A 12,408-nucleotide genomic window follows, 5' to 3' on the forward strand; every position below is an offset into this window, starting at 1 on the left:
AAGGGCAGGTATTGGTGTATGTGAGCAGGGGGGAACTGTAGACCACGATTTTTTTTTTTTTGTTTGTTTGTTTTTTGTGAACTAATTTGGAGGCAGTCTAAAACCCTATTTATGGATATGTACTATAGGTGTGTCATTATACAGCTTTCTCTCATACTTGATTCTGATAGGTCAATTGCATCGAGTAGTCACATATTTTCTAATATAGTATTGCAGAATACAAGCTCTGTGACCAACAAAAGTTTATGATTTTTGCATTTTTGTTCACCATGATAATCTTCAATCTTCATGAACAGAACTTAATGAATTTTGAAACTAAATTATAGAGTAACTATAATAACTATAGAGATGGAAGGGGAAGAAAGACAAACTAAATGTAGGGTATAAACCAAAGGTCTTCAGCCATGTTACTCGGGCCTCATTTATAAATAGTTGCGTATAAACCGTCCTAAATTTGTTCTAAGATCATTTCTCAAAAAGCGTGATTTAGAGAAAATGAACGTGTGCAAAATTTATAAATCACAAATGATCTTGAGATTGTGCGCAGCTGACTGGTGTCAGATCTCCGCCTTGTAAACACCCCCTAATTAATATAATTAACATATACCGGGGTTCCCTTTCATGAACACCAGATTCAAGGACTTTCGAGGATTTTTTAAAGCACCATTTATTTCATATCAAGCACCTATCAAATTCACACCTCCGCATATGTAGCATCATGAAAGACCTCTTACAGTACTTAACATTTCACTTTCACTCAACATTTACATTAAAAATGTTAGAGTAATGAGGTTTTGAATGTGCAGATTTCATAAATTTAGACCATTTTGAGCAGTCGTGTTCAAAGGAATTTAGTTCACACTGGTTATATTCAAATACAATTTCTCAAATATTGATAAAAAATATATATTCTTGCATTAAACTATTTTTTTGCTGAAATTCTTGTAAAAGATTTAAATTTGAAAGAATTTCTCTATTTTTAAATTAATAAAAAGTGGTTAAACGGCTCTAAGCTTACTTTTCTTAAAAAATAAAAATAAAAATTGAGGAGCACAGTCAAAAATTTCAGGAGCACCTTCTAATCAATGATCAAAAATTCTGATCAAATATTAGCCTTCCCATTACGAGATGATATTTGGCTCAAAGTGATTTACAGGGAATTTTATTTTTACACCTTTGTAATAGCATTTTTCTAACTTTATTAAAAATATGTCATCTTTTATGTAAAATTATATTATATATATTTTTTTAAAATTTCTAATTAAAACAACGGAATGAAAACAAGTAGAATAAGAATAAGTTACCAATCAAATGAAATCAGTATTTAAAAAAAATTGTACTACAGAGGTGAAGAACACAAAAGTGGCTTGTAGGTGTATTTTCAGACATTTAATGAGGTTTACAGGTGGCATGGGTGCAATTAAATTCATAAATTCTTGTTGAGGTTAATGTTTTAAATATAAAATTTTGAATATAGAAATATTAAATTAATTAACAGAAAAGACACTTTAAAAATGAAAGTAAAACTGCCAGTAGGTGGCATCAAATCACTGAGTTTATCACTGAATCATTCATTCAGTTGTGTCGTTCAATTGACTGTCTTTATGAATGGGTAATTGAATCAGATTCGTTTAAAAATGCACATACATTCATGAAAGAAACAATGCTTGGAGATGCGCAGAGGCTCAACTGTGTTTGAAACTATTTTTGTTGATGAAACAGCAAAATCAGGCAATAATAGTGTTGTAGTCAGCCAATGCAAGTCACTTAATATTTAATTTAATGAACTGTTGTATTAGTTTAATATCACATGTGAAAAAGACTCCCTTAATAATCATTAAAAGCTGTCACTCACATTAGTTCATCCCGATCTCACAAAGTTCCATTATAACGAAGCTCCCTACACTGCACAATGAATCTCTTATTTACACCCTGTCTACACTTTGTTTGTTATAATGAGAGGATTCGTGAGCTTGCAATTCAATGGAGAATGAGAAATGACTTAAGTGTAAATAAATAAATGAATAAATGCATAAATAAATGAATAAATAAATGTAGAAATGCATAAATAAATAAATTAATTAAAAAGTAAATAAATAAATGCTTAAATAAATAAATAAATAAATATGCAGATATGCATAAATGAATGAATAAATAATTTTGTCAAAAGTGTCATTTTTAATTGTGCTATTTCTGTTATACTACATTTATTTCTGTATTTATTTCTGTATTTTCTTCATTTATTTATTGTTACATTTATTTATGCATTTCTACATTTATTTATTTCTGTATTTCTGTGTCCATATGTTAATAGGGTAGGCGGTCCTAAACTCTCTCAATGCAGGATTGGTTAAACAGGATCGTTATCGTTACGGCTGTACTACTGTGGATACTGCTAGTTCTGTTAAATATGGCGTTTTTTTTTTTTTTTTTTAAGTACCATTGCTAATGATTTGCATTTAATAGCAAATTAAATAGATCATGCACCAAGCGACTACTTTCTGTTTAATTTGGAATGTGTAGTCGATGATTTAGTTCAGCTCAGTGCTGATTTGGATATAGACCTTCATCCAGCTGTGTTCGCAGCTTCAAGAGATGGAGCAGGTACCGATACAAAGTTGGTTTGACTTTTGTCATTGTATTTTACCCAGATATTCAGCTGCGAAAAACTTCAATAAATTCTAAGTGGATGAGTATAATTGTATAAAAATGGCTTATCTGAGAACCATTAGAACGTAGAATTGAACACACATCGCAGTTTATTTGTTTTAATCCTCCTCCTTTAAAGGAGTCATTGGATGCTACATGCACTTTTACAAGTTGTTTGAACTGAAATGTGTGTTTGCAGTGTGTGTACACAACCACCCTATAATGATAAAAATCCACCCAGTGGTTTTGTTTTAATCTACTAAAATTTTTACCCCTTTCTCAAATGCCTGTCTTTGTGGCGTTACACAGACTAGACTGGTGTCTTACCCTGAGTGAGCTGTCATCAGTCCACCATTGTTTTGACGCCAGACCAGATGTACACAAGAATGTCTCCTAAGCCAGTGGTTCCCAACCACGTTCCTGGAGGCCCCCCAACACTGCAGGTTTTCCATGTCTCCTTAATCAAACACACCTGATTCAGATCATCAGCTCATTAGTAGAGACTCCAAGACCTGAAATGGGTGTGTCAGACAAAGAAGAGATGCAAAATGTGCAGTGCTGGGGGGCCTCCAGGAATAAGGTTGGGAACCACTGTCCTAAGCAATTGAGGTGTTTTGTTGTTGAATATAATAATGAACATAGCAGTTGTCATTTACTCCTGACATCTGAGCCACTGAAGACACATTGGATTACATTTGTTTCTGAAGGTAATGCACCCCCAATCTACCTAATTGCGTCTATCTTCACACGAATCATTCGTGGTCCAGCTTCACCTACAGAAAAAGTGAGTTTAAGGTTTTTAATGAATCTTTGCAAATCGCTTTTCCTAATAATGTGCTAATTAGCAAGTTTCACGATGAATGCAGCTAAAGTAAACAGTCTCTCTGAGAGTAGCTTGGAAGAGAGAGGCGGGGTCAGCACAGTTCATTAACATTTAAAGGAAAATGCTACAAAATGGCTTGCTCTGGAAAGAGCTGTTTTTGACAGGGTAAAAATGTGTTTTTTACACTACCATCGAGAAATTTTAACCAAATTATTTTACAGACTTTTCATTAAGACCCTAAAGGGCTAGGGACCGTCTACAAAATACATGTGAAAGGAAAAAACGATTAATGGTTTCCCATCTGAATGTTTTTTACAGTTAACAAAACAACAGCAATTTGTGCACCACGGCCTTTTAAAGATATAAAGATAAACACTTATAACTCTTACTTGAATTTAAATAAGAAATATTGTAAACAAATATGTGATATTGGTTATTATTATATTATTACTATTAATAAATATATTTTTAAAATAAAAACAATGTTATATTGATTTTATTTTTGTGTTTTTTTTAATGGTATGTTTACACATATGAGGAATTTGTTTTGGTGACAGAAGCATCCAAAGCACAACAGAAAGACAGTGACAAGGCACCAGATAATAAAAAGAATAAAAAAAGGATAAGGATAAGTATATATAATATATATATATATTATATATATATATATATATATATATATATATATATATATATATATATAAAGAAAAAATACATAATATATAAAATAGACAATAGATGTGTGTACAGGTATGTCATGTACAAATTCTGGGAAATGTAAATAAGTATGTGTGTTAAATAATTACATTTATAAATAGTGTTGTGTGTTAGCCTACATGTTTATTGTCAAGTTAAGTTAAAAATCATTATCATTCCATAATCCAGCGCTTATGCGGTAGGCTTATTCCAGGTCCTTGTGAGAACATTTTATGTCTGTTGTATTCACAGAAGTCAAGTCAAGTCTGCTTTATTTTCAATTCTTCCACATGTACAATACATACATACAGAGAATTGAAATTGCTCAGACCCTTGGTACATACAGATAACACTAACAGTAGAACATCAAATACAGATAATAAAATATAAAGTATGTAACAACGTAACAACCTTCATAGTCACGGGAAGAAGGAGGCAGGAACCGGCGAACATTTAAATGAAACTTTAAGTACAAAATAAACTTGAGACCGGTGAGTGCCGCAGGTGTTGCTCATCTCCAATCACTCCACCGGCGTTCCCACGGCTCTTGGCCCCTCCCCACTCGTCACAAAGTACAACTTTACAAATATACAAATAGGTCATGTAAAAAGAAAGATAAGTAAAGCAGCATAAGGCACATGGCAGATAGAGTGCAAACCAGTGAAGAAAGCAGTGCAGATATAATGACTGTAGTGCAAAAGAGCTTATTCGGTCTGATGAAAGTGTCAAAAATATCAGAGAGCAGTTTTTTATTTAAACTGACAGAAGAGGTAGTTGAATGAGGTCAGTTAACTGCTGAATGAGGTAGTGAGCAGACCAATGCTGTACAAACTGTCTGGTGCAGGTCCCACTGTGTTAGTGGGAGCTGGAGGGGGGGAGGGAGTTCAGCTTCCTGACAGCCTGATGAATGAAGCTGTCCGTTCAGAGGACGCAATGAGGCCCACCACAGTCATGTCATCCACAAACTTAATAAAGAGGTTAGAGTTGTGTGACGGTGTGCAGTCGTGGGTCAGCAGAGTGAAGACGAGGGGGCTCAGCACACATCCTTGGGGGGCCCCAGTGTTCAATGTGATGGTGCTGGATATGTTGCTGCCGACCCGTACTGCCTGAGGTCTTCCAGTCAGAAAGTCTAACAGCCAGTTGCACAGCGAAGTGTTGAGCCCCAACTGGACCAGTTTGTTAATGAGCTGTTGAGGGATGATTGAGTTGAATGCTGAACTGAAGTCTATGAACAACATTCTGACGTATGAGTCTTTTTTCTCTAGATGTGTGAGTGCTGGATGGAGGGTAGTGGCGATGGCATCATCGGTTGAGCGGTTGGATTGATATGCAAACTGGAAGGGGTCCGGGGAGGGGGGGAGGGCAGACTTGATATGGTGCATGACTAGCCGTTTAAAGCACTTGAGAATTGAGCACATGAGAATAGGGGTAAGTGCAACTGCACAGTAGTCATTGAAGCAGGATGGAGACGGCTTCTTCGGGACTGGAATGATAGTGGTAACTTTGAAGCATGTGGGAACAACAGCCTGACTAAGCAAGATGTTGAAAATGTCTGTGAAGACATCAGTGAGTTCCACTGCACAGTCTCTCAGTACACGCCCTGGAATGTTGTCAGGACCCAGAGCTTTGCGTGTGTTGATCCTGCTGAGGGATCTCCTCACGTTGTCCGGGGACAGTGTCATCACCTGGTCGCTGGGAGAAGGTGCAGTCTTCTGTGCAGTGGTGTTGTTTTGAAGAAGGCATTCAGCTCGTTCAGCAGGGAGATGGTGCTGTCACAGGTCCGCGGTGGGGGCTTGTAGTCCGTAATGATCTGTATCCCCTCACACAGTGTGCCCGAGTGTTTCTGCTATCGCTGAATTGATGGGCTATCCTCCTGGAGTACTGTCTCTTAGCCTCTCTGATGCCGCGGGATAGTTTGGCCCTGGCTGTCCTCAGGCCCACCTCATCTCCAGCTCTGAAGGCAGCGTTCCCCTGTCATCCACACCTTCTGGTTGGCCAGGACAGTGATGGTCTTTATGACTGTTACATCATCAATACATTTGGTGATGTAGGCAGTGACAGTCTCTGAGTACTCTTGGAGGTCTGTGGTGTTATTGTATGTGGCAGCCTGCTTAAACATATTCCAGTCAGTGGTGTCAAAACAGTCTTGAAGAGCCTCTGACGACCCTTCCGGCCACACTTGTATCTGTTTGTGAACTGATTTGGTGACTTTAACGAGCGGTCTGTTTGCAGGCATTAGCATGACAGTTATGTGGTCTGAGGCACCGAGGTGGGGGAGGGGGAGGGCCTTGTAAGCTCCTTTCTGGGTGGTGTTAACAAAATCCAAAATGTTTTTACCTCGTATTGGAAAGTTAATGTGTTTGTTGTGAACACACTCTTTATGTCTGCGTGGTTGAAATCCCCAGCCAAGATAAGAAAAGCATCAAGGTGGGCTGTCTGCTGCTCACTGATGTGCTGGTAAAGTTCATTCAGTGCCTCTCTCCTGTTGTTGCTGTTGGAGCTGGGAGGAATGTAAACAGCAACGAGCAATATGGCTGAATATTCTCTCGGCAGATAGAATGGCCGGCACTTAATAATCATAAACTCCACCAGGGGTGAGCAGTGTTTGCAGACCACAACAGCATCACAGCACCACGCATCATTGATGTAAACACAAAGCCCGCCACCGTGTGATTTACCTCCCGCGATGAGGACTCTGTCCGCTCAATAGCATGACAGCTGATCAAGCTCAATATCGCAGTCTGGAACGCTGTTGCTGAGCCCTGTTTCCGTGAACACAAAAACAAAACAGTCTCTTACAGTCCTCTGAGTTGAGTGTAGTAATCGGATTAGTAGTCCAGTTTATTGTCCAAAGAGCGTACGTTAGCCAGTACTATGGTGGGGATAGCTGGCTTGTGTGGGTTAGCGGTTAGCCTAGCCCGGATACCTCCGCACTTACCCCTCTTCTGCTTCCTCTCACGCCTCTTGTGGGGTGTAAATATACTCATACTAATTTGCATATTATGACGTCATCAGGGGGCGGCCATCTTGAATTTCATAATATTCAGGAAATAGTAGATATTATATATTGAATTGATGTTTGAACTTATTATAGTTCTTGAGAGTATGGTACCAACCTCTCACTGCATGGCACAGTGCAGAGCGCACCTAGTCCACACTGACTGCACCTGTACTGTCTGCCGGCGGCCCTTAGAGCGGGCGCGATCAGCAACAGCTCTCCTATGAACACTACGACCACGTTCACCCCTGCCATCCCCATCCCCATTGGGCAAAGGGTCGAAATGATAATTTGTTTGTGCTTTGTGAACACTCTCGCCTTGCACAGGGGCACCATTGCGCTGTAAAGATGTACTATTAGACTATTAGACGACCAATCATCATTTCCAAAAGGCAAATATTCCCCTTCAGAGTCAGAATCGACGAATAACATTTGCAACACATCCTCATGGTACAACTTTTTATTAGCCATTTGGCGATTTTCTCTCACAAATCTCACAATTTACTCGAATGCTGTGAACTGAACTGCTTCCGCATCAGTGACACGATAGCTCTCTTCTTCTGCTGTTTTCTTGAACACTTTGAATAGGAACATGATGTAATTTTGGTCTAGAATCGAAGTACTACATGTCTGCCATCTAGTGGTAGGGAATACAAATGAGATATTACACCATATTAGGAACTACAGTCTATTTTATTAAGTATGACGTCTTGTCTTTGGCGCTTAGAGAGTTAAGACCCGAGAAAAATGTTTTAGGAAAAAAAAAAACAGCTTTTCCATGTCTTTACAGTGTTTATAGCATTAAAAATAATGTAAAAATAAAAAGACATATCATTCATAAGTTATGCTATGTCCTCGGTAGGTAACAATCTAATTTGCATAATAATGTGTTTTTGGGGCAACATGTAATGAAAAAAAGAAGTGTAATAATGGGAGTAATAATTGACAAGATTTTCATAATAATATATAATATTTCATAGAATATTGAAATATAATTTCTTTCCCTATTCATTTGTTATGTCACCCAAAACGTGTAATAAACATGCTTTTAGTCCCGGTGTCCTCATATAAGGACATGTATGAAATAAATGTCCTGTTTCATAACAGAAAGTCATATTTCGATTTGAAACCGAATAACATTTTCCTGAGATGTTGATTTATGACACACAATTAAAAAATTATCATATTTCCATAAGAGTGTCACTAAACTAATCTCAGACATTTTGATGACCAAGGAGAGGGAGTGGTCATGGTGAAGCATCCAGTCATTTGGTATCTCTGAAAAGCCCTGAATGTGCTCTGTACAGGACATCCAGACTTAAAACTGTGGCATTTACAGTTTTAGAGAAATTCACAAAAATATAATGTCCTCATATGAGGCTGCAGGGTCTTAAGAGGTTAAAAATATGAAAATGTATGTAATACAAATATGAAAAACTTTCGAGGATTTACGATGCTGATGACCGTTAAACGTGTCATCACAGTCTTGTGAAAAGGGTCCATAACTTAATTCATTACACACACAGTTTTATATCACAACTTCAATGAATGTGTCTTGTTACAGATTATACAAACATTTTGATGGTGGTTTAGAACACATATAATTGAAAATGAAATAAATAATGGATTAGTTTAACCTTCTGGTGCTCTTCGGTCATTTTTGACCAAAAAATTTTCTGTTTAGAATTTTTTAAAATCACAGCTTCATTGGAATGGTACGGAATGGTATAACTGAGGGCATGATTCAAGCAGACTAAGTGGTCATAAAAAACACTTGTGGTCTTCGGTAAAAAAAAAAAAAAGACCATAGGAAATGAATGGGAAATTGACAAAAACACAAAAATTCAGAAAATTTTAGTGTGTACAATCTACAAATCTGACACATTGCAGAAAAAAGTACACAGCAATGACGGTGAAACTCTAAAACATCAAGAGTGCAAAACCAACACATCCACTCACACACATGCGTGTACACACATGAACTGGTGTGATGTAACAGCAAATATGTAAAATAAAAGCAATAATTCAACTACAATGCAGTAAAAAAGTGGACAGAGAGGAAGGGGTTACACTCTAAAACATCAAGAGTGCAAAACAGACACACTCACTCAAACACACACTCACTTACACACACAAATGAATTGGTATGGCTATAACCATATAGCCAAAATGAGTCAGAAAACTGAAATAAGAGGTTGAAATCAGACCAAACCCAGAAGGATTAAGCTCTGATAAAACAATTTTTTTATAGAATTTTAATGTTTTGTGTAACAAAATGCTTTCTCTGTGTTCAGGGGCCCGTTCTTCGTACGTCACTAACTCACTTAGTTGGATTTGATCGTTGATGATTTGGCATGATCTTGGATTTATTCGTCAGTTATTCTACTTGCTGTTTTAGCAACAGGTCCGTAAACTTAAACCTGCTCTGGAGCAGGCTTATTTCATATAAACAGGATTAGATTGCAGCTTTTTAAGGAGAACTGACACTTAAAATCTGTCCGCTACCACCGCTACTTTATTATAAGAGTATCCTACTGATCCAGGGACAATAATTTAAAATAATAATAAAAAAAAATTATTTAAAGATAATATAATAATGTTGTGTAGTCTTTAATACTATAGACACAGCCAGTTTTACTCACTTGAAAGATTTATTCGTCATAAAATGAATACTTCGTAACTGCATTCGAGTCTTACACACATGCTGTACAGATAATGTAGATTTGTGCATTAATTTGAGTGATGACAAATATTATGGGAGTAGCTTGATGGAGTGCAGGAGATGCAGTTAACATGATCTTGACCCAGGGTTCCCACACCTTGGTTAACTTCAAATTCAAGGACCTTTCAAGGACTTTCCAGGTCCAATACCCTCAAATTCAAGGACTTAATCAGGGTGTTTACAGATGTACATAACTAGTTGTGACGAGTGGGGCGGGGCCGAGAGCTGTGGGAACGGAGCGAGGCCGGTGGAGTGATTTGGAAATGAGCGACCCCGCCTCCTCCTTCCCGTGATAATGGAGTTTTTATAGTATTACACTGGTGCCGAAACCCGGGAGGAAGGAGGGACGCGCTGCCGAAGATCCCTTGCTGCTGGGGTGAATCCGCGGTGCCATGGAGCAAGGCGTGGCAGTCTGGCGCCGTGGACGCTCGAGGCGGTGGGCTGGAGTGAGTTGCCGGGGACGGACGAACTCGCTGCCGGCCGCCCGCGATGTGGAGGGGCGGCTGCCGTCCGTAAGGGAGCGGAGGAGTCGGCGCCGTTCGCCAGGTGGCCGGAGCCTGCTGCCATCCGCCAAGAATGGGGAGGAGCAGGGAACGGGGGACTCCTGCACCGCGGATTCACCCCAGCGGCAAGGGATCTTCGGCAGCGCGTCCCTCCTTCCTCCCGGGTTTCGGCACCAGTGTAATACTATAAAAACTCCATTATCACGGGAAGGAGGAGGCGGGAACCGGCGAACATTCAAATTAAACTTTAATAACAAAATAAACACAAAACAGTGCGACAGCCCCTCACGGGCGACTGCCGCGCACAAACAAAAACCAACCACAAAATAAAACCCAGGCCTGGTCCTCTCCCGTCCTTCACTGTCGTCGCTCCTCTTTTGTATCCTCCCGATCTCCTCCGTGGGACTCGAGACCGGTGAGTGGAGCAGGTGTCGCTCATTTCCCAATCACTCCACCGGCCTCGCTCCGTTCCCACGGCTCTCGGCCCCGCCCCACTCGTCACACTAGTGTTCTCTCAATGGAAGGAAGTGACAGTCACCTTCCTGTAGTTTTATTTACAAAGGATATTTCATCTTTGTTGTACATTACTGGGGAAGTTAAGCACTCACAGCCCTAACAGTTAACACCTGAGCAAGCTGTTCCAACAGTCAGGTGAAGTGAGGAGGGGTTGCTTCAGAGTGTTAAGTAGACTGAGTAGGAGCTGAGTAAAGCTGTTCATTTCTCTTAATGTCTTCTTGCTTTTCCTACACTCTTTCATCCAGTGTCCGGATTTACCACAGTAATGACAACTGGCCTCCTTCTTAGGACTTTTACGTTTCTGTCTGTTCTCTGTGTTGACCTGAAAAGATTCTGCTGCAGTCTTTACTCTGGCTTTGACATCAGAGTCTCTTTCCCAAGTAGCTAACCTATCCAAGTTGTTTTGCACGCTTCCAGTGGACCATGTAAGATCGAAGAATGGTAAAGCAGATCTGTACTTGGCTAAAAGGCCATCAAACCATGTTCGAACTAGTGGTCCTTTATGATTCATTACCTTCTCTGGAGTGTCAGCTATTCCACTGTAAGCTGCAGCTGACTGGCAAAACCTTTCAGTGTATTCACTTACAGTTTCATCCTTCTTCTGTACACAACTAGTGACCTTTTACCAATTCACTTTTGGTCCAACAATGTTCTTTAACTCTCTCAGAACTCCCTCTCTCAATTCATCTTTACTGGCATGTTGTAGTTTAGAAGTAACAGCAGACTCAAAATTGTTGAATTCAGATTCAGTTAGAATTTGTGACATCAGCTGTGTGACTTCTGCTAACGACATGTCATAGAGACACATTTTGCTGATCAGTGCTCTTCTAAATTCAGTAAAATTTGTGCATGCTGAGGGTAAGCTCTGGGATAGTCTCTCTATATCTTTAGGACCTAGAACTTTGGCAACAGTTTGTACTTCTTGGACAACAGAAGAGTTGGGAGGAACACTTTCAGTTCCCTCAATTCCCTGAGATCTCCTCCTAGCGCCACATACCTTCGCTGAATCTATAGGCACATCAGTTACTGATTGGATGGCTACATCTTTTTCAAAGAAAACTTGTAAGTCAGGATAATTGTTATCAGGCTGACTAACTTCTTCCACATCTGTTTTTGCTGCAGCTTTGTTGCAGTTCAATTTCTTAGTCAAAGAGGATACTCTAGCTCTGAGCTCTTTGTTCTGTTTCTCTAGCTCTGAGTAATGCTGAGACTGTTGCGTAGCTAGCGCTAAACCGAATTCTCTGTGGCAGCAGATAATGCCTTTCACATTGTTTTTGCGAATACATGATCCTAGTACCTTTTTACATTCTTCAATTGACCATACTTTTTCTGAATCAATACCAAATTTCTTTATCAAATCCAATCTGACTGACTCTGTCACTATTGAGTCCCATGTGCTGTCCTAAAAATGATTTGAACTCACTGTCTGTCCATGAAGGAGTAGCTAGTCCACCTTTCTTAGTTGTTGGAATCAGCTTAGCATTCCTTCTTAACATTTTGT

This window comes from Cyprinus carpio, chromosome A5 (assembly GCF_018340385.1).
Source record: "Cyprinus carpio isolate SPL01 chromosome A5, ASM1834038v1, whole genome shotgun sequence".
Classification (NCBI taxonomy): domain Eukaryota; kingdom Metazoa; phylum Chordata; class Actinopteri; order Cypriniformes; family Cyprinidae; genus Cyprinus; species Cyprinus carpio.